Raw genomic sequence first — 24,206 nt, forward strand, 5'->3', positions numbered from 1 at the left:
CAGACAGACTTAACACATGATAAATTGCATGAAGAAGGTACAAATGAAGAAAAAAAAATGCTTGAAAACAAAAGATGTGAATCTGTCCAGTGGTGAATTACCACTCAGTGAGAGGCCCTATGCCACAGAAGCAACACAAACAATTGACTGAGTGTGCCAGGGTTATGTCTGATTTCAACAATGGAACTATTTCTCCTTGGATTTATTAGTACTAACAGCTGTCATCCATTTTATAACTAAATACAAAACTCATTTCTTTTAGAGAAGAGAGATCGAACTATTTTTCCTGTAGGCTGGATAGGTAGGCATGAAGATTATTATAGAAGCAATTGGGAGCAGGTCAGATGTTACAGTAATTGAGAAATAATTTCTGCTGCTAAATGAATATATAGCAATAAATCTTAGACTACACACAGTATTTCAGTATTTTTTTGTACCTGAATAAGACTTAAAAATCAATCTGCGCATGCTAAATATCTTTCTACTTTTATTTTATTAAGGCATACTACTTTGAGTAAGTGCTACAACATAATCTGTTCTGAGTATTAACTGAAAGGGTAAGACAGGAATTATAAAAAGAAGGGTTGGTTGGTTTTGACTTTTCCGTAACTTTCAGGTCCTTTGGCACCTGATGAAAACATCTTACTAATATATAGCTAGCTTTTTTTTTGTGTGTTCTTGCTTTATATGCTGCGTTTCTGGAAAAGGTTTGTCTAAACTGTTTATCCTGATGTATTAAAACCTTTCTGAAGAAGAAGATTTTTAACCTCTAATACAGCACATCTAAGCCTTCATATCATTATAGGACCTGATGCAGGTATAGGTGTCTATGAACAGTCTTATCTCCAAAGTCCCACGTTAACATCTTATTTTCCTTTAAAAACCCACCAACAAACCACCCTGAAAGAGCACCATCAATAGCTTTGAGAAAACCATTCACTTCAATTTTGACCTTAAAAATCGCTATGCTTCTACAAAGCAGGAGAAAAATCTTTCTCTATTTATCAGGTTTTGTAAACCATTAGGTCAAAATTTTCTAAGGTAAATATTCAAGTTCACTTCATTACATGATTTTTTGGTATTCAGTAGCTGGGTTTGCACAAAAGTCAGTATCATGGAGATCACAGCTGCAGAAACACTTCCACAAAGCCCGAACACACGGGAAATCTCCCTCTGTACCAAAATGTCTGAAAGCTCTTAGAAACTATCAGCAAGTACCTGGCAAATTTCCACATCTCTGTTGCTATGCTTATGATCATCTTTACCAGTTCATACAGCAAGTAGGATGACATGAAGTGTGGATGTTAACTTAAGTCTTCAAAAGAAAAACAAAATAATGGCTTTGCCAGACAATCTCCTGCTGAAGTCTTGAACAACTGACAGCAAGCATACTTAAGTGTTTCTATGAGTTTTAGATGAGCTTACAGAAACCATCTTTCTCACAACAAAATCTAAAAAAATAAAATAAAATAAAATAAAATAAAATAAAATAAAATAAAATAAAATAAAATAAAATAAAATAAAATTCATGACTACCACAGGTAGTATTCTTAACTTTTTTTGTGCATAAATCTAGGCACAAAGTCTTTTGTTCCAGAAAAGGAGATAAAAATTCCTTAGAAAATATCTTAGATTAGTCTCCGTGAAAAACAAAAATGAATCCAACTATCAGCTGTAAGTTATTGCTTCTTGTTTCAAACTTAATGCAGGACATTAGAAACTATCAAGGGTTTAAAAGTCAGGATACATCAGCTGAAAATTGGGGGACTATTTTTCTAATGATTGAGTCAGGAAAAAGCGTATATCCATTATCTAGCAGCAAAATATGTAGTAATACTAAATAAACTTATGCACAACATATGCAAGGCCAACAAGTAACTTAGTGTAAATTATGTGATTTCTTCTGAGTACGCAGGATTAGCTATAGAAGCTTTGAGAGATCTCATTCTGTCCTATCTTTTTAACTCCTGGGTAAAAGTTCTTTCAATGAAGGTAACAAAAATAATTTTAATAGCTATTATTTATGTAACATGATTTTGCAAAGCATTTCACAAAGCAGACATCCATTATAGTGAAAAATGAGTACAGTTACATCTCTATAGCTCCATATAATGAGAGTAGATTTTTCAAATTTCATAATGAATTCCTTTTTTTTTACAGTATTTAGTTTCCTCATATGAAAGACAGTGAGAGCATTCACAGTATTTTTGAGTATAAAAAGCACCTGCTCCAAAACAGTTTTAATGATAAACCCACTACACATTAAAAAAAGATCATTCAAAATCAGTTTTGCATCATTCTGTAACATTGCAGAACTGTAAAAATTATGAAAAACACAGTATCGCTCCATATTTCTTAAACCTAGGCAGTCTGTTCCAAACAATCACATGCAGAAAATTATTTCTTGATTGGCTGCCAATGGCTTTAAAATTTTTTCATTACATAATTTATCTAACTTAAAGCAAATGAGTAGTCTCATTGAGAAAACCGACTGTAATGGAACTATTTATATACTTAAGTATGTTGCTGAACCAACGGTCACATTTTCTAAATTAATTGCCATTTTATTTCATAGGCTATTTCATATTATGCTTTCTTCCTACTCCAAAAGCAAATCAGATCATTTACAAATTTTCCCCCACACATGACAGATATTACATTCTCTTTCTCTATAAGTGAAATCAACTTGTATGCATATTACTTATCTGCCTAAAGATTCATAAAGCGCTGTGTAGATCTTATGGTGAGTACAATAAAAATTTATAGACATCATCATCAAGAACACTTCGTTTCACCATGGTATTTGGGTGAGCTCTTATGCTAAGCAGATACAGCATTGCAGAGAAATAAATTATTATTTTCTAATATCATGGGAAGAACAAGGAAGCCAGTTAACGTATGTTCATATCACTAAACATCAAGATTCTTAGGGCCTGAACAGGTAGCCATTTCATGCAAGCAACACTGAAAATTAGTTACTAGAAAACCAAGATAGAAGAGCAAAAGGTAATTTTCAAGTTTATGCTTTGGCAGTGTAGGTGGATTAACATGCACACGTGCAAACCCTGATTAAAAGTGCCACTGGATTTTATCACCATTCATGGTTAATAACTCTTTTTTTAGATCACAATAGTATGCTAAGACAAACAGCACTGAGCTTTTAGCACTACACCAAAGTTATCTGCTGAGCATTAGCTAAATGGTAAGTTTAGCACTTACAACAACCACTTGCTTTAGCAGCTACATGTTAGTTGGACTACCTTTGCTATTTAGAGGTTATAAGATTGAAAGTTCACAGCTGGAGTTTGTAGGGAAGTAGGCAAACAACTACATTCTCAGTCAGTATGAGACGTTAGTTTAATAATTATTACAATAAAACACATATGGTTTCTATTCTTCTCTTGATGTGCATGTAATACTAATTTACTAGGAGTTACAGCAGTGCATCAAAAGAATAGATGCTATAAAACCTAGAATTCATTTTTAACAGATGAAAACAGTATTGCACCTGTTTGTATGAAACCCTCACACAAAATGCTCTATAAATTGAATAGCAGCTCTGTTAATACTATTAACAGTGTTAAAACTGAGACATTAATTTTATATTGATTTTATTTTACTATGCCCTTAGTGTTTTAATTGATTTCTGGTGTTCCATCTGTGCACAAATTTATTTTCTTACAGTAAGTTTCTGGTTTACCTTTCCGTATTTTTCTCTGCAGTAGTGTAACGAGTTATCTTTATTTCTGTAAGACTATGGAGATGAATGCTTAGAAGATACTTATTGAGTTTTATGCTTTGGTCTTCTTGGTATTTTTACTCTGGAGGTAAGTACCTTTTAGAACCTTTTTTCCTTTTTTTTTTCCTTCCCAATTTTCTTTCAGCAGAGGAGTCTTTCAGTCAGTGTTTAGTCTCTGTTCAAAACTGCTTCCCCAGAGAGTTGTAACTACTTGTCAATCTCCGAAAAGCAAAGATGAGAATTTAAAGTACTCCCTTTGTTTTAGTTGCAAAGTTAACTCCTTGTTCTCCTCCTATTGGTATACAAAAATTTCACTTGAACTTGCTGGTGCTCTCAACTTTGGTTATTTACCTAGAGCCTTGGTGGCTCTAATACTTTTTAGTTGCAGAGCGTGTCTGCTGAGGGCTCCTGTGCCAGTACAGTACACCTCCCACTCAGGTGTCTAGTGCTGGCATATACTTTCTGCCAGTGTGTTGTGGTGAAGCGTTTGCTGTTAGCGTGTGCACCGTCTGTGGTTCGCACCAGAGGAAATTAAAACTTAAGAAGATTTTACTGAGGGTTACAAAGTTCTGGTAAGGACAGATCGCTTTATCCCCAAGATGACAGCTCTCCCAGTTTTGGTATTGCTTTAAAGTGCCAGACAAACTTGCAGCACTGAATACTAGAAGGCCACTGAACTGAGATTTGGTGGCACCACTACTACTCCTGAACGTGACAATTTACTTTTCCATTTCTTAGTCTACCATATATGATGAAGCTCCCACCACTGAAGCTGTTTAAGAGATGTTTGGATGTGTGCTGCCTTGTAAGAAGTAGGTACAGAAAACAATTACGACTCACATGCTTTCTGCCTTTTCTAGGATGTTCTTCATGTGCAAAGGGACAGCTAAGTTCACTAACAATTTGGTGGGAAAAAGAGAATGATGTGTGCCAGCCTACTACAATATAAAGGGTAAAAGACTGTGGGTAAAACTCCCAGAAGAATTATAAGCATGCAATTCTGAAAGAAGAACTGATAAAGATGCAACATCTGCAATATGACTATGCATGTGAGATACCTGCGCTCAAACTCAAACCAGCCTAATGGTCACATCTGCATGCAAACTCCAAAATTTAAATGTGATGAAGACATATGTGGTACTTCAAAACTGAAAAAAAAGCCTCAGTTTGTTTCTGAGTAGTTAATGTAATAACAGCATAATCACTCAACAGATATTAACAGCCATTTCATGTTTTCCAAATTAAGTAATAACATATTTTATTGTGCGTTTTTTTCCCCACTTTTAAAAAGAAATTCTAGCTCGTAATGGAACATTAAGAGCAAGAGACGGTTTCTATTTCTTTTTGTATAACAGTGTAACCACTAAATGCCAAGCAGTCACACTTCATTTCAGTGATTCTTAACGAACAACTTTGTAAATGATGATCAGATAGAGTCACAGAAATGAAAAAATTCCTTAAATCCTAGTCCACCATTTATAGAATTATTTCTTAATTTACTTCATATTCATTCTAAATTAGCATCACATCTTGAGGGAAATACAAAATATGACAGAAAATATAGAAAAGAAGTGTTTGGATCTATCCAGGCACAGATTGCTGCTTGTGAACGTGAAGCTCACAAATGACAAGGACAGAGAAAGACATATATAATCCCATAGAGTCCTATAGTGGACTAGCCTTAGTAACCACTTTTAATCAGAGTGTTAGCCATCCATTTTGGCTAATGGCTAATTCATTTTACTGCTTTCTATCATTTCCACAGAGCAAAAACAGTATTAGAGATATTCAAAAAACACAGAAAATAAAAAGCTTATCCTAGAAACACCTAACAACATTTCAGGCTGATTTCAGAGAGTCAGTGTATCACTTCTACATTTTAATGAAGAAAACTGGAAAAACTGGTGACGATTATACAGTTTATAGCAAACCTACATATTAGAAAGAACAGGCTTCCTTACAAGGCACACAGCCAGTATATCCAAACTTAAAACCAGATCAGCTTCATGTGGCCTGCTGTTGTGCTTCAAGTAAGGAGCAAGCCACTGGATGACACTGTTTTTGGGAAACAATATTCAGATTAGATAAAATAATTTGAGCTTCTAAACAGCAGGGCAGGTTTGAGACAAGGATGTCTGCTTCTGTATTTCCTACTCATACTAAGTAGCCTTTGCAAGGAGTTCTGTAGACTTCTAGAGGACTGTTTTAAAGTCCAACATCTATGAGCAAACTCTATATTAATGATCAATTGGTAAATGACCAATAATGATCACACCCTGTCATAAGTTTAAAAACAGCGGGTACAATCCAGCAAAACAAAATCAGAATTCATAGCAAAAGACAGTTTGGGCACTATGAAATGCTCTCAGAATCTAGCAAACAGCTCTGTGGTTCATTTTCACAGCCAGCTGGTCTATCACAAAAAATGATTCCATGTTCTCTGTGTAACTATTACTCATACACATGAAATAAATGTGTTCTATCCAGGGTTTTCACTCAAATCACTACTCAGTACTGCTCAACAATATTCTCTTTCAAAACATCAATGGAATCAGGGCTAAAGCATCTCTGTTTGTCCCAAGATATAGAAACTGACCTATAAAGGCATTGCAATTGAAAAGTAAGAACCCTTGAATTTCTCAGTGCTCCCTGTGAGATACAAGAGTTCAAGTAGTTCACCTACTTTAAAACCCTCTACTGTTCTCACCATTAACTCAATGTGACACCACACTAAAAATCTGGAAATAAGTTACCTGTTCTCAGAGATTTTAGAAAACATGTTCCAGTAACTCATATTGCCAAATTTACTATACACTTTGAGATTTTAGAGGTAGCCCTACCTCCAGATGGTTACAGGTAACAGAATTTCACTTTGTTGATCCCAATAGCTTGTGGCTCAAAAGGAGTGTATCTGCCTTGTGGTCTGTCTACAGTAACCACTGTTTTGTTTCCTGCTAGGTGGAGGAAAGACACTTCTAGTGGGGAAGGAGGTAGAGTGTCCAAGACTGACTCTGCAAATTCCTTAAACAGCTCCAATTTTTTGGTTAAGTGTGATACATGTCTATATTTTCCAGTAATATCTCATTCTTACTTTGGAAGGTACTTAAATAAAAAATTCTGAACTGGCTTCTAAGGTTTTTAAAGGTCAGTTCTTCAGTTTTTATACTGAAGATACTGTTGTGATGGCAATTTGTGTAAGTATTTTTTCTTCTCTCTACACAAATGAGTATATAAAACATCTTCCAGCCAAACACCTCTACAGAACACAGTATGGTGCTTCTCCTCCCTCTGAAAACAAACAAAAAGAACCCAAATAATCCAAAGTTTTTATGAACTTAGAACAGAATGTAATGTTATTGAGCACTGTAATTTTGAGCATAAGAAAGTAGAAAACCAGCATACTCAACAGAATAAAAAAACAGGCTGGTGTTACATTTTTTCTTCCCTTTATATATTGTACCATGCACAGTAAAACTGAATGGGAAATATGCTACCAGTTTTATAATATCACAATATTTCAAAGACGCAGAAATTCATTACAACTTCTGTGCAGTGGCTAGATCAGCACATTTAACCTCTTTGATCATATCTTTACTGGGAATTTCTTTTCATCTCTAATTATTGGTATTATTCTTCCTCTGCAGATTCTTTAGCAGGCTCTGTGAACTTAATCAGAATCACTGCATTCCCCTGTATGATTAAATTTAAGCACATTCTGATTTCATCCTTACTATGGCTCAAGCTGATATCACCACTCACAATAGCCGATCCTGATTTTTAAGCTTGAAAATGCTACGAAATCTAACTGCATACCATGTTCTACAATCAGCTCTTTTAAGAGATCATGAGACATACAAATTCACATCCTCAGGTTCACTGGCTACACTGATAGGCAAAATACAGAGAGAAGGGATGCTACAAATGAAAGACTCCTATAAAATTAGAATGTCTTGTCAGTGACAATGAAAATAAAGTATTTTATTATTCACAGTCAAAACACTTAAAGGCACTTCACCTCTCCACAAGCTGACCATATACTTTGTTACATATTTGCATAAAAGTTTTTACCAATTGATTTTCATATGTGAGATTTTAAATGACTTGTCTGCATTTTTTTATTGAATAGGTGAAAGAGATTTTCTGTCTGTAGCTTCTGAAAAGGAGATAATAAAATGGCAGCTGTTCTGAAAATATGCAGAAGGAATACAGCAGGGTTCCTCCATAACCATGGGTGACCTGAAAAAAATCTGTCAGGACTGATTTGTTTTTCCACTTTCCCTGCGAGAAGCTACGTTACAAAAACCACACAAAAATCTTCACATGCATTATCATCTTCAAATATTCAGTTACAATAACGGTGAGAAAGTCAGATAAAAGTTTATAGCAGACTTTCTTAACAAAAGAAAAGGCCTAATGGATTTTTCAGCTAAACAGAAAATCATCGGGTCACAGAGCATATTTGTTTTCTGTATTGCTCAGCGAATACCAAATCAAATCTCATTTTTACTGCAACATACTGACAAGGTAAATAGAGTTCAGGAAATAGCAGCAAAACTTATGAAGTACCTGAATGAAGTAATTCACTGTGCAAGCTTAGGAGACTAATGTTACAGTTCTCTTAGCAAATAATTAAAATAAATAGCAGTTCAGAAGGCAGAGGATGAGCACAAAAGGAGGCCAGGTATGGGATAAGAAAGTCTTTCAATCAGTCATAAGCAGTACGTAGCTTAAGAGAGGAAGCACTGACTTCTTACCAAGTCTAATTTAATTAGGGGAATAGTGCATGTTTAAAAAAAAAAAAATGTAAAAGCAGTAACAATAAAACCAGTATTTACTCAGTGGTACCATAGATGAGAAAGATTGAAATATGGGCAATAATTCATAAATACTTCACCAAACTCAAGAATCCTGGCTAAATTCAGAAATTTGTTTATTGTCTACCCTTGGAGTTGATGAATGTAATTGATCTGCATAAACAGGCCCTAAATTTTCCATTTTGATGTTTCAGTATATTCTGTGATTTTGAGTCAGAATATGCACATTCTGTTTATTCCTGTAACCAACACTCACTTCCCCCCCACAAATCTTCTTTTAAATCACACTTCAAAAGTGTGTTATGAATTTATTTCTATTAGTCTGGGGATTTACTTTCACTTAGATATTATTTTTGCATTCTGCTACTAGTACCTGTAATAGCACATTACAACATGAACAACTCAGTGGTAGGGGAAGTTTATTTCAATTCTGATGTCATATAATGCTTTCTGGCCCGTGAAACTGGATGTTTATATACAGTGAGTATTTTATATCAGTAGATTAATAGCTGCATTTTCTCTAGTAGCTTATATCTATTCCATTGTAAAGGTTTTGTGGCAAGAACAGTGTCACTGTATAGGCTTGTAGAGTGTCCAGCACAATGGTGCTTCAATTTTGATGGGAAACATAGAAAGCTATTGTAATACAACTACAATATTTGTTGATTGAGATATTAGATAAATATATGACAGCTGATGATTATTCTCTACAGGGATTTTGAGTCCACTGTTCTTTTCTTTTTATAAAACCTGAGTGCTGTTTGTGACAATGGAACATTTTCATTCATTCCTCAGTGGAGCAAATGCAAAATAATGACTTAATATATGATAAGAGTATGGCTAGTGAGAATAGCTCTATTTTGGTAAATAAATTACTTTGAGCTATCACATGCCCCGAAGTAAATGGACAGCTGCAACAGTTTTCAGTAAGCTATTAGTGTGCAAAGATAAAATGATGTACTTTTGCATAGACAAAAGCTTGGTACAATGGCCAAAACAGCTGATTCGTTAGATTCAAGACTTCATGCATACTGCTAGGAAAACTGTTTAACTTTACCTTTCAAACAGAGAGATGAGAATCTGACACAATTTAAAAGGCTATTTCCGGGCTGTCAATCAGAGCGGGCCAAGAGATGAACACTGTATTTGCAAGTTATCGGGAACTTGCCAAATGTAGACACAGAAATTAGACTGCTACATTACTCTATGAAATTTGGATTATAGAAATACAAGAAAAAAGAAAGAAAAGCAATTGGGAAAATAAGGACATCACTGATCAAACATCAAACAGAAAAATGGTATCTGTGATTTTTTTTTTACTTATTTGCACTGATGAATGATTAAATAAAGCACAATTATTGAATAGCACAAGGCTATTGAACAATAGCCTTCAAAGCAAGAAAAGGACAATCATCAACATTTGCCTTCAATAATCTAATAGGGACCTCTTGTCTTAGAAAAACTAACATAAACAATGTTGTTAGTGCTGTTCAGCCAAAAAGTATTGCTTTTCAGCAGGGTGAGATGTAGAATAATTTTTGTTAAAAAGAAAATTATATTATATTGCAGTAATATCTTTTCTATTTGTTTTGAGATGTGTCCTTGGAGATCAGAAGATTGAATTTCAATTAGATTACCCTTTTTGATGCTCTGTAAACATTATCAAATGTAGCTGATTTTTAGTGAGATAGAAGAGAAAATATTCTTCCATGTACAGATTTGAGGATGTTCATGATCTTACATAATGAAAAGGACTGGAAATGGAAAACACCAACTAGGTCAATAATCTGCTTAATTCAGGATTCTTCCCAATGATCCATTTTTAACTTGCTTTTTCTTGCCACATTTTCACTATTCTTTGCCTATGACCTCACATATATTCTGTACTCCTTTATACTCCCCCATCCTGAAGCTTAGTGATACGTATCCCCAATGTTTTCTATTAATGATTGTTATCAGATTTTTCAAATTAATGAACACTGAGTGCATAAGCATCTTTAACTAGCAACAAACTCGATTCTAATTTAGCTGACGTGCTTTGTTGCAACTTCACGGCCCTTATGACAGGGGAATTGTAAAAGGAAAGGTTAGACAAGGAATGTTGCTGCATTTTCATAGTCTAATAATTCTAATAAGCAATATATTGACTCTTTTCCTTCTATTTCATCTGCTTTAAAGTAATTATATCCCAATATGTCTTTTTAGAATAACATTATGGAGCAGCCAGTTAATCGACTAATTCTAAAATAGAAGGTACATATTATGATGGAAGGATGAACCACAAAGTACATGTAAAACTGAACTCTCATTAATGTGAGTTTTGAAAAATAAAAATTATCCAGAAAGAATTAAAGCAAAAAATAATTTACCATTTTGAAGTCAAACTATTAAAACAACTCATGTGCCATAATAGAAATAGGTATGTCTGTTATCACCAGCCTGTTTAATTCTTCAATAGTAAATTCTTACGCAAATTTCACCCTTCCTTGTCTTTTCTTGAAAAACTAACATAGCATATGAACATCACTTTGTTTACTCTTTGTGTGTGTGGTGTATCTTGTTTTCTGTCTTAGCTAATTAGATAAAAAGCTATTTTCTCCCCATGAATTAGCCTTCCAAAATTCATGTGTTTGGCATAAAATTCAGCAGAGTTAAAATGGATAGTAATGAAATTGGGAAAACTTTGTACTTACTTCTAATTATTTCAGTTACAAGCCTTTCTACATACAGTCCAGTCTGATCTATGAGCTTGCCTTTGCTATGAACAAGGCTAAACCCCATTTTTTCCACCTCTCTCCTTCTCTCACCTTGTACCTCCCTCCTTTCCTTCCTCCCTTCCTCCTTCCTTCTTTTGTGACTGTCTTCATAAAATATCATGTAAGCATTACATAAAATTTTAGGGAGCTAAGAGTTTCAGAAAATCTTCAATTATAGTTGGTGCAGTTATAGCTGAAGAACTGACAACACAGTAGATTTGAAGACTAGTAAGGACCCAAGTAACATGGAATTTGAATGACTATTAAAATAGAAAATAGTAACTGTTAATAATAACAAAAATGTATCTATCATAATACTGTTTTTATTAGTACTAATGATTCTTTGTTCAAAGACACAGATCTAGCTGGTGATCTATTGAGTTATAAAATACAACCAAATAGTGCTCTCCTCTTCTGATGGGGAAAAAGACAGTACTTGCCTTGTTTTATCTTGAAGACAAAACGTACAGTACAGCTTTCTTTTTGTTGAAGTGGACTGCAAAACCAGCACTGAGTATCATTCAGAGACCTGTTATGGGACTTGAACTTACGACTGAATGATCTGCTGGGAAATGTGGTAATACCTAAGCCAACAAAGACAGTACAGGACAGGTTTAAAAACCAGAACTACTGCCTTTCAGAGGGTTTATAGATTTATCCCAGAAAACATCACATCCTAACACTGAAACCTCTAACTAGCAAATTCTCTGATAGGATTCTTTAAAAAGGTTGGGTTTTTTGCTAATCATATATCTCAAATGTAAATCTTTAGCTATACATACAGTCACCGTCTGTAAAGAGGGATTAACATTAATTTGGAGAATGGTCTCTACAATGTTCCACAAAGAAACAGCATAATATATTGATTTATTTTCTGTTGTTCCATGTCAATATCAGGGGACCCATATGGAAAGCAGATACAAGGACAGAGCAACATTCCAACTTCTCAGCAGTTTTCACTAGCCACGAAGAAATAACATTTTTACTTGTATTCAAGTAAACTATGAACAGCCTAGGATCACATAGATCTTTAGAAAATTTTAAATTTATTAGCCAGCTTAGCGTTTAATTTACTAGTAGCTAGTAGCTTGTAGAAATTAAGCAACTATGCAAAATACATTTTGTAAATCTCCATTGCTATCTCTGTTTTGCAGAAAATTAAATGTTGATGCAATGCAGTTTTATGATTCGTCAGTAATTACATGGTGGGTTAGTAGCATGACTGACAAGAAAATGCCAAAGCCCTAACTTTGCAAGAGCTATGTTCTCATCACTGGAAAAATCTTTCTGTTCACATATTCACTGTCCTACATGTGCCCTTCTGGAAGTAAATAATTACCATCACCTTCGTTATTTAACAGTAGACAATCTGTTGCCCTTACTATGTCTGTCATCCATTTAAAAAAATCCAAGCATTTCAGATAAAAAATAACCAATACTGAAAAAAGAACATATGCAAGACTGAAAAGGACTTGTATCAGAACTGTCAGTTGCAAATATCAGGCAGGATTGAATAAAATTTGTTTTGTATCTGAAATGAAAATACTTGCTTGGCAGAAGGCTTACACTGTTCAGCATCTTACTGCATTGCTCAATCCTTCCCTCTGAACGGCACCACAAACTTGAAAACCTGTTAAACTGCAACACCATGATGTGTGGCTGCCATAGATAATTGCAACCCTGTGGGTGATAGTCAACTGACAGCAGCCTGTGTCTGCTATCGCCCCACGGTGATGATTAACACAGGGGAACCCAACCAAAGCCCCCTCAAAATATCTTTAGCCACACACAAACAAAATCACATTAAATTATTCAGAAGACCTGGGGCTCTAGAAACTTCTATGAAACAAATTATGAAATAATTATCTTCATTTTATGCATAGCATGGAGTGACTTTAGCTAAACAACATTTATTCTTTCAAGTCTTTCAGTTCTAAGCCTGCAAAGCAGTGGCTGTTCTCTTTAGTGGTGGTGTCTCAAAACCAATAAAGTTTCTGCCTGTTAATCCAGCCTTCTCCCTAATAAACAGTTGGTGACTACCACGGACTAAATTCCCTTGAATTTAATTGACCTGTTCCATTTGTTTACTGCAGGTATATTTAATCACTTTATGTAACTATAATTCTATTTCATTTTTGTAGCCAGGATATACTCTTTATTAAAAGGTATGTTTAGAATCAGATTGTGGTATTTGTATAGCATAGAAAAGTAACCTCATTTTGTCACATCTTTTGAGAATGTCACCTTTCTGGGTGCAGGTAAGACAACAGAGGAATAAAACTGTAATCAGGAATGAGTGGACAGATTGCCTAAGAGTTAACAAAATTCTCCATTATTTGTAATTTAAAAAAGATAATGCAGTGAGGTAGGATATCAGCAATCTGGTGAAACATTAATATCCCTTAATGGAATGGTGAGAACAGGCTGCTTGTTTAATCTTGCTTCCATTTTCAGCCTCGCCACTGACTTGTTCAACAAACAAAGGACAAACTCACCATTTTCGTTTCTTAGGTTTTAAGAGAGCCAATACTCTTCACCTCAACATAGGATCTGCAAGGCTGAATAGTTACTGGAAAGGCTGTTTGGGTCATCGAAGATGCCTTCAGTATCAAAGTAATGCCATTAATGTAACTTCTGATTCTACACAGCAGTGCTCTCCCTAGTGAGAGCTTTGTTACATTGCCCTGTTAATGGGTCTTCAATGTTGACCTGGAGGAACCAGGAGATGAGATGGCAGTTTAGACTCTACGTATATTTGATCACTGGTCTCTTCAGAGAGAGAGCTAACAAGAATTGGATCTGACATAGTGCTGTCATAATTGGAGTTTCTGTTAAGTGGACACCCATCCGTTAGAAATCGGTACATGATTGCAAAATCAAGTACACACAAACTGCTGGCCATTCAGTTCAACAGTTACAGCCTCCCACCAAACTGAGAGTAATTAGAACAAGCAAACAGCTTTTGAAAGTGAACTGTTCTCCACTACCATTTTATTACCGGGTTTTTCTGTATCTTATGAGGAATTTGTTTCAATCTGAGGTCAATGAAGTTAGTGTTTTCATTTTTTTAAGGCTGCATTAGATACTTCAGTAATATATTACCTGGCCTCCCATTTAACTTTAAAAATACCAGCAATCAGTGAAAGGTGATGAATATATCAGAAAAGGTTCAGTCAGGATGACTGGATTTTATTTCGCATGGATTTTGAGCATTCTTAAGAGCATTGAAAGTGCACTCCTTTGCAAGGCAGCAAGAGAAATTACACAATAGGAAAGACAACATGCTCTAAAGTATGTCCAAGCCTGCCTTATTTCCTCTCATTATTTTTTCCTTCCCTCGGGCAAAAAAGTCTGCATGTGATAGGAAACATAATCTTTACAGATTTCAGTACATCAAATGAAGGAAGAATTAGATGCATTAAATGTACAGTAGTAGTGTAGTATTTGTAGTTGCAATTTCCTGGAAGACTTTCCTTATTGCATTTATTTATAAATAGATCAGCTTTGCTTAATTAACATGAGATTCCCACAAAGCAACATAAAAAAGAGACTTATTTGGCCATGAATATTGTTCATAAAGAAAGGTATTAAACAATGAGGTGAAGAATGTTATTACTTGGTGAAGAAAGCAAGAGGATTCATTACATTAGCCCCTGTATTAATATCTCTCAGACAGACTAGATGCATTCACACTAACTACTGAATAAGTATAACTGTACTGTCTTCAAGTTTGCAGACCAAGCTTTTGTAAGTGTCAGGGAAGACTTGAGTTTTTGCATTCAGTTGTGTACATAGCTAACTAGATGCAAACATAAAGCACACTTTAACATCTGCCTGCCAGTGGAGGTACCCAAATCAGAACTTAGACTTCATACAAGAGGTACAAAGAATGTTCATGCATTGTATACATTTATAGCAATACACAGATAAATGCTGGCCATCTCTAACAGTTTCTGTATTTACTTCTTCCCTACGAATCCACATTCATCATCTTACTTTTCTTAAAATAAAGGTGATTCATGGGAACTGTATGTTTCTACATCTCTGCTACACACTGTAAAACTTCCCTTTAGTAACAGGTTAGAAAAAACAATTTGAATACTAGACCCTAAGGATTTAATGAGCTTCAAGTTTTCTATAAAGCTGGTGCAATGCTTTGTGCATTAGTTGGAAATAGAATAAAAACATTCATTTACATTTTAAACTTAAGAGACAAGTTTCCAGTTTTGGACACTTTTTTCCTTTTTTATTTTTTCTATTACAACCATAACCACATCCAAAATGTGACAGGCAGAATTCCAGATATTTTACAATACCTGTCTAAAAAAAAGCTGACTATGATTAGAGTGCCCTGTACAATTCAAATCCTTTTAGGATGTGGATGACAGGAAACAATTTTAAAAGTGGGTGAAGGCAGGAGGAAGTAATTTTTTTCTCTTCTTTCCAAACTGTCATTGACTAAAAAGTGGAAGACGAAACCATTTCTTTTAAAGTATATTTTATATAACAGAGAGTCTTATGCATATTTCTCTTCTACAGAAAATGCAGCACATCCATGACCAGTCATCACTCAGAAGCATAGTCTCCTGATCCCCTTCACTGTGAAAGTGCTAACTACAGTCGAAAGAGTCAGCTGCACATGAAAAATGTGTGCATGAACTGTGAAGGGTGCCTTTGTATCTCATTGGTCTGTGCTCTTTCAGAAGGTTGACTTGAATTCTCAGACCCAGATGTCTGGGAGAGAAAAGGACTGATAGCACAAGTGGAACATAAAAGCTGATAGTGGGTTAGCAGCTAAACTATGCTCCAGAAGAGAAGGTGACTGAAGGTATAAAAGAGCTGAAACAGTTACTGAGCAATCTAGGGAAGTGTATTTTTCTCTCACCCGACCAGTTCAGACAGATTCCACCAATATTTCCATGACCCAGTAATGGCTTCGAAATTTGCCTTTAAGTGTCTATCAGGGAGGTGGACACGTACCCCTGTGGAAACACAGTTTCTGCTGAAGTTTGTGCAGGTCTGGCTGAAAGCAAATACATGATCAAGTCTTAGCTGAGAAGTCAGAACAGTCCCATGGAACAGCACTGGGCATTTAAGACAGGAAATCCTAAACCCAGCTGATACTTTTCCTCAACAGCTTTAGATAATGAAGTAGGAACTAATTCAGGGAAATCCTATGACCTATATTATACAGCAGGCCAAACTAAATCGTCTTACCAGTCCCTTATGGCTTTAAAACCTATGGATTCAGGAGGACTGAGTCTCTGAATCTGCAACTGGTCACCATACAATTCACTGTACAACTGTACATTGCCTTTTCTTTTCTGTTTCTCCATGTGAAAATGCGTATTACTTCCTGATTCTATTTTACAAAGATACAGTAAAGAATAAGTAATCAATGACTGTATATTGCTCTAAACACATGAAAGATTGTAATTGCTTAGTAACAGTAGTATATCATCAAAAGACACCTCAAAAAATTTAACTCATGTATGGAAAGATTTTGTTCTCATTCACAGCTGCTTAATGAAAGTAACCAAGCAAAGTATTACCGAATGGCTTAAAGAGAAAACAAATGAGATGAAGACCACCTGCCAGATTTATCCCTGAATTTCCTGGGGCTTATCCATATAAGTAATACCAAAACATTTACATAAAAATTCCTATTTTATTAAAAATACTATCTCATGGACTTTCTAAAAAAAGCAACTGTTAAGCATAATGGTCCTTTCAGAGTTATTCCAGTAATCCTGGAACACAGTACTTTTCAAAAACTACTTTGCATGTGATAAAGTAGTCTAACAAGAAAAACATTCAAAGAAAAAACCACACTGTGTTTGTCTGTAGTAAATGGCATTATCCTCAAATTATTAAACTTCCTAGTGTTTGTTTGTTTTTAAACACAAATTGACCGAAAGAAATAGTCACTGACCTGGTCACTGAACTAGTACAATGTTACAAATATTAATTCAGGTTTCACCATAAATTTTAAGCATTGCATAGACCATAATGAATGAAGGCCCGCATGTGAATACTTGTAAAGAAACTGAGGATGTAAAGAAACACACGTAATTTTTTCTACCAGCAAGAATGTGTCAGTAACCTACAAGAAAATAAATGAAATTTCACCTTACACTTTTCCACTTTTTTATGAACTGTAATTGTATCTTTTCCTGCAGTAGGAAATGTGGTAGTAAAAAAACTCAATGGGACAGGCCTTCAACTAGTATACAAGCTAGCACTGAAACAGACACAGCTATGCTAATTTTTACCAGCTAGAGTTTCACCAACAGATGAGTGCAATTGCTGTGTTCTTTAAGTGTAAGCTCTCTAGACAGTGGAAGTACAGGAATGATGGCCTCCAGCACCAGAAACATTTCAGAATCAGCAGTTCCTGTGACCAGCTGATCCACAGCTGAACAGAAAGAAGCTTTTTCATGTTCTCTAGTCCTCACAGGAGTCACTGTGTTAATAGACCTTTTCTGCCTGTTTACCTCCGTAATCAGGAATAGAAAGCACCAAGTCAGAAACTGCAAAAAACACCATAAAATCATGGGGCAAATTCTATGAATTGAGGATGGCAATGTCAGAGAACCGTTCAGTTCATTCTGAACTCTCAGAGTTTTACATGGGAAAACTTAGAAAACTGAACAGCCACTACTTGGGCCTCTGGCAAAGGAAGGTTGTGATGGGACATCTCTCCTGGATCATCAGTTCCATGTTCTTACTTTAGTAAGTAAACAGACCATAAAGGTTTTATCACAAATTGTTCAAATTCCACATTAAAGCAGGCTAGGATTTTAGCCTTTGCTCCTAAAAAAGCTGTTTCAGAAAATCATAGAATAGTTTGGGTTGGAAGGGACTTTTAAAGGTCATCTAGTCCAACCTCCCTGCAATGAGCAGGGACATCTTCAACTAGATCACGTTGCTCAGAGCCCTGTCCAACCTGGCCCTGAATGTTTCCAGGGATGGGACATCCACCACCTCTCTGGGCAACCTGTGCCAGTGCTTCACTACCCTCAGCCTAAAAAATGTCTTCCTTATATCTAGTCTAAATCTACCCCCCTTTAGTTTAAAGCCATTCCCCCTTGTCCTGTTGCAGCAGGCCCTGCTAAAAGGTTTGTCCCCATCTTTCTTATAAGCCCCCTTTAAGTATTGAAACGCCACAGTGAGGTCTCCCCGAAGCCTTCTCCTCTCCAGGCTGAATAACCCCAACTCTCTCAGCCTTTCTTCACAGGAGAGGTGTTCCATCCCCCTGATCATTTTCATGGCCTTCCTCTAGACCCAACCCAACAGGTCTGTGTCTTTCTTGTGCTGAGGGCTCCAGAGCTGGATGCAGTACTCCAGGTGGGGTCTCACCAGAGCAGAGCAGAGGGGCAGAATCACCTCCCTTGACCTGCTGGCCACGCTCCTTTGGATGCAGCCCAGGATACAACTGGCCTTCTGGGCTGCGATCGCACATGCTGGCTCATGTCCAGCTTTTCATCCACCAGTACCCCCAAGTCCTTCTCAGCAGGGCTGCTCTCAAGCCCTTCATCCCCCAGCCTGTAGTGATACCGGGGGTTGCCCTGACCCAGGTGGAGGACCCTGCACTTGGCCCTGTTAAACCTCATGAGGTTCAGACAGGCCCACTTCTCAAGCTTCTCCAAGTCCCTCTGGATGGCACCCTGTCCCTCAGGTGTGTCAACGACACCACTCAGCCTGGTGTCATCCACAAAGTTTCTGAGGATACACTCGATCCCACTGTCTGTCACTGATGAAGATATTAAACAGTACCGGTCCCAATATGGACCCCTGAGGGACACCACTTGCCATCGATCTCCATCTGAACATTAAGCCATTGACCACTACCCTCTGGATGTGACCATCCAACCAGTTCCTCATCCACCGGACAGTCCACCCATCAAATCCTTATCTCTCCAGTTGAAAAAGAGGGGTGTTGTTGGGGACCATATCAAAGGCCTTACGGAAGTCCAGATAGATGACATTCATAGCTCTTCCCTTGACCGCTGATGTAGTCACTCCATCATAGAAGGCCACTAGGTTGGTCAGGCAAGACTCGTCCTTGGTGAAGCCATGCTGGCTGTCTCAAATCACCTGCCTGTCCTCCATGTGCCTTAGCATGGCTTCCACAAGGATCTGTTCCATGATCTTCCCAGGCACAGAGGTGAGACTTATAATACAAGAGAGAAATGTCTTTTTATAAGTGAGAAATATCTTTCCACTTAAGGTCCTAAGCTGCTAAGTTTTCTTCTTCCCAGACAAGAAGTCTCACAGACAGTGTAAAACAATTGTTCCCCGCCAACAATATTCTTTAAGTCAATATTCTCTCAATGGAAATTCTCCTACAAATGTCACTACAGAGAACAGACTATGATTCCATAATAAAGTTTACTTTAGGAAAAAAACAAAGGGAAAAAAAAGGGATTAAAAAAGGGGAAGGAGGATATATTTGTCTACATGGACATTATCATACAGGCCCATACTGTATTCAGCTAAGCTTATTAAAACTTCTACCGCTAGTACCAGTGTCATGTATCCTAACAAGACATATAATTTTGTCGTACTGAAAGGCAGGGTTCTGCAAGTGGACTGGAATTACAAACAAATAAAAAGTGTCTACAGCTAAAAGTATGGTTTAAATATTTCAGCACTAAAGCTAAACGTAGATTAAAGGATCTAATCAGTGTAATCAGTGTAAGATTCTTTTAACAAAAAAGCTTTCAATGGGAAAAAATGCAGCAGTAAAACACACAGACCTTATTGCTGTAGTATGCTGTGGAATCTAAGGTATGACAATAAATGTATTAAGGGGAGGCAGATTTTATTAATAACAGCAACAAATTTCACTTTTTTACCAATAATAACCCTAAAGCAAAGCTCTTAAGTTTACTTCATAGCTGTTGTTATTTTTCAAATCTCTTATCATCATTTATACTCTGATTTTTTTTTTCCCTTTTAACTCAGTGTTGTCATGGAATCAATACAAATCTGCTCTTAACATATCTGTCTCTGACCTGTGTTTGTTTTAAGCTGTATCATTCATAATGGTGATCGATGGGTAATGCTATTCCTCTTTCTCCACAAAAAGCACAGAGCATAAAATGTGCATATATCTTATGCCCAAGGTCAGGAGAAAATTAATGGATAAGAGCTAGATAAAATGGAGTTCAAGCTGAATGGGCTGAGTGCTCTCTACAGGGTACAGCCAAGGCAGGCAGTACAAAGCCCATTATACTCAAACGCTCTTGAAGCATTTCAGAAGTGAAATTGTTTCCACAGGCTAATGCATAAAAGTACAAAGCTTCAACTTTCTGTTTCACAGATAGCCTACAGATATTGGGCAAGTGTTCCTATTCAGGATTTTATTTAGCATATTCCATTTATCAATCTTTACCTTAAGCCATAAACCCATTTGGTGTTTATGACTAAAGTTGTAGAAGCTACGTTTATTTGTCATTAGTGAACTTTACTTCACAGACTCTCCTGTTCATTCTCTCACAAGTTCCCTGTCAAGATAACAAGTGAACAGCAGAGCTTTTAAAAAACAACAACCACACACACAAAAAAGCATGAAATTTAAAAAATTAAAGACTGGAATGATTACGTAAATATGTAACTTCTCACTTACTATAAAATATGGTTTAACAATTAAGAAATAATAACATAAACTTTTTTTTCCCCCAAATAGAAAGTAAAACTCAATTTCATTTCAACCAGAAGACCATAGGAATGGCAGAAGGAATGACAGAAATAAAACTCTCTCAGAGTGTTAGGCACTTAGCTTCCTAAAATTTTCCTTCTTTACCCTGGTGAATCTTTCTAACAAAGCCATCCCCTATGTCAAGAAACTTGCCCTAGCATGTGAAGAGCAAACTGCAAACAGAGTATGCAGTTCACTTGAATGAAGACTGTGGGAAGCTGCTGAGTAGAGATGCATGATAGAGGTTCTGCAAAATATAGTTTAGTTGTTGAAGAAATAAAGTAGTCGTGTCGTATGAGTTTATTAGAAATACTGTCCTGGGGTTGTATGTGAATATGTTTCAGTGTTCATGCCCTTCTTATAATCTAAGGTTCAGAGAAAACAAAACCAAGAGCAGCTGAGCATAGATTACAGTGAAAATACCACTACTGACCACATCATCCTTTTTATCTCTTAGTAATTTCCTGGAGAAAGAACAAGGTAAAAATCCAGCACTGAGCACCAGAATACATAACAGATACATTTGGAAATAAGTTGAATTAGAACAAAGCACTGTTTTCTCATACCCTGTATCAATAGTCCTGTTGCTGCTGGTACTCTGCTGAAAGCAACTTAGCTTCTGGTGCAAAGATAGGGATAGGAGGTTTTAAGTTACATATGTAACTGTATGCGTAGTTATTCATTTTCAAAAAAACACATACTGTATTGCTGAAATAAAACTAGAGGGAAAAAAATCCAGATCAACATTGGAAAACCAGGCTAAGGTAGTCTTTCCCATTAAAAAGGAAAAAAAAAGGAAAACCAAAGGAATATCCCAAACCTAAAATCTGAGATAAACAGGAAGCACAAACAAATTCAACCAAAGTACTCAAAGTGTCAAATTTTAACCAAAAGCAAAAAAACCCAAGCAAATAAACAAGCAAATTCTGTAAGTCTGGAGTGATGACATTGGGACATGCATGTCAAATCCTCAGTATTATGGCACTTCACGCAACTATTTTAGCAGGAAATTACTCCAAAACATTCACATGACTTCATAAATGCTTCACAATGCCTTCATCATTATTGTATCTGACTGCCTGCCTCCAATGTGCAAATAACACATTTATATGCTTGGTGGTGGGCTGCTGGATATCCAAATGCCATTACTGTATCTAGGCAGAGATGGGTTTGTTCTGCCACGTGCAGGCTTAAGTTTACCAGATTCATACATATATTAATGAACACTTTTTTATTTTATTTTTATGACAAAATGTAATTACATGCCAATTTTTTAATCAGTTTTTGGTCTGTTCTTTGGCTGCTTGCTAAGGCAAACTGCAGGACAAAAAGAAAAATGCTAGTGATTTACCTGAACCTTAGTCTTGGAATTCTGGATTATTTCTGTATTTCTTAAGAATAAGAAATCTGAAGGTCGAAACAGTATGATACACTCATGTTTATCTCTGATGTAAATTGGTCTCACAGTGCATCTAAGTAATCTGTGTTACTGCTTTTTAAATAAAACATTTCCAGAAGGCCTCTAAATAATGTAAACTAATTGGATTGGGATTAGTTTCTAGACTATAATCAGCTGTGCCTTCTTTATGTTACAAGGCCATTGTTTTGCTACATTTTATTTATGCCAAGCATGTAATGGTAATTGTTTATTACTGTGATTAAATCCCGATGAGGAAAAACAAAATATTGTATTAGTTGACTTTGGTATTTACATTACTCAAAATAATTTTAATCATTGTAATTCTTTAATCTCTAAGGATGAAATTTTTCTATTAAAGTCTGTAATAACAGTGTTGAGGTGTTCTTCACAATGTTATAGTATCATGCTGTGCTCTTCATTGCATAATGATGACCCCCTTAAACAAAAACAAGAGCCTTGAGGCAATATGTTAGGACAAATTGAACTTTCCCAGAATAAGAAGCTTTCTCCAAATCCTATGGATTTCACTCATTGAGAGTAAATCTGTTCCGGGTTCAGTTTTTCATGTGTCAATTCACTTTCACCAGAGAGGTATGCAACCTCTGTGGCCAGGGTATGAAACAGTCATAAGGCAACCATTTTGAGGATATACAAAGAAACTGAAGAGCTCATACAAGAAATTAGAAATAATACGAACTCTGCTTTTTGGTGCAGGCAAGAAAGGCACTCAGCTCTGGAGGACTCTGACTACAATCTTCAGTGCTGCTGTTTCGGCAGTCAACTCATGATGAAATGTGTTCAAAATGCTTTCTGAAAACTATAATTTAGGATGATAGAATTTAAATGCACCCAAAGCAAGTCAATACATCCTAATTTCACAAGAGAATGTCATTAACAAGAACCGTATAATTCTTGACACTTTTTAAAATATTTTTTAGATAATGAGCATTATATTCTGTTATCTTGTTGTTGGTTTAGTTCCCAATAAGAAAAAGTATTGTCCTTGGCAGGGAACTTTGTAATTACATTATTACTGTAAGAGTTCATGGCAACATTTTCATTAGGTTCTTCTCTCTTCCCTTTTTCTCTTTTACCAAAACCAGTTATCTTTTCCACTCCAGGCTTTGACTGACCGCACCCCCCAACAGCTGTTAAAGCCAATTAATTCCACAGATCCTCCTGCACCAATCTAACTTCAGCAGTTCTCTGCTGTACTAGATGTAAACGAGGGAGGCAAGCTGGAAGTGGAAATGTTGTGTATACAGTGTTTCAGATGCAAGAATTAAAGTGTCTTATTCAAATAAATAATCTTGTACACATTTTAGCAATCTGTCCAATCATGACTTAAGTGTCTTGTCTGAACTGACCAATAATGACTAAAGTAACAGTAAGAGGTCAAATTAGCTCACAATATTTCTAAGCTCTTTTCTATTATTCATGAACCATCTTAACTACTTTTGCTTCAGGTGGCAAACAACACAGATCTCTGACCTTGACTCAAACAAGATGACATTTCAGTACCGTATGTTTGCATTAGGCACTTTTCATGTATGCTAGGGAGAAGACGTATTTCCCCTAGAGATACAGTACACTGATGACCTCTGGTTTGTTCATCAAAAGGCTATTATAATTGATTCTTAATATATCAAACTCTTTCATGCAGACAGATCCACTTATACGCAGATTGATTTCTACTTTCAAAACCCATACACTCTAATTTTTAAATACCCAGGATTATCTTTTCCTCACGTAGAGAAGACAAAGTGCTAAAGAA

The 24,206-nt window shown here is 36.1% G+C and overlaps 1 protein-coding gene across 1 annotated transcript in view; it reads right to left on the minus strand.

Moving 5' to 3' along the window:
• Positions 1-24,206, minus strand: part of PTPRD (protein tyrosine phosphatase receptor type D) — a 1,297,197-nt gene that overhangs the window by 149,754 nt on the left and 1,123,237 nt on the right. The window lies entirely within an intron of this gene.

This window comes from Aptenodytes patagonicus, chromosome Z, assembly GCF_965638725.1.
Source record: "Aptenodytes patagonicus chromosome Z, bAptPat1.pri.cur, whole genome shotgun sequence".
NCBI lineage: Eukaryota > Metazoa > Chordata > Aves > Sphenisciformes > Spheniscidae > Aptenodytes > Aptenodytes patagonicus.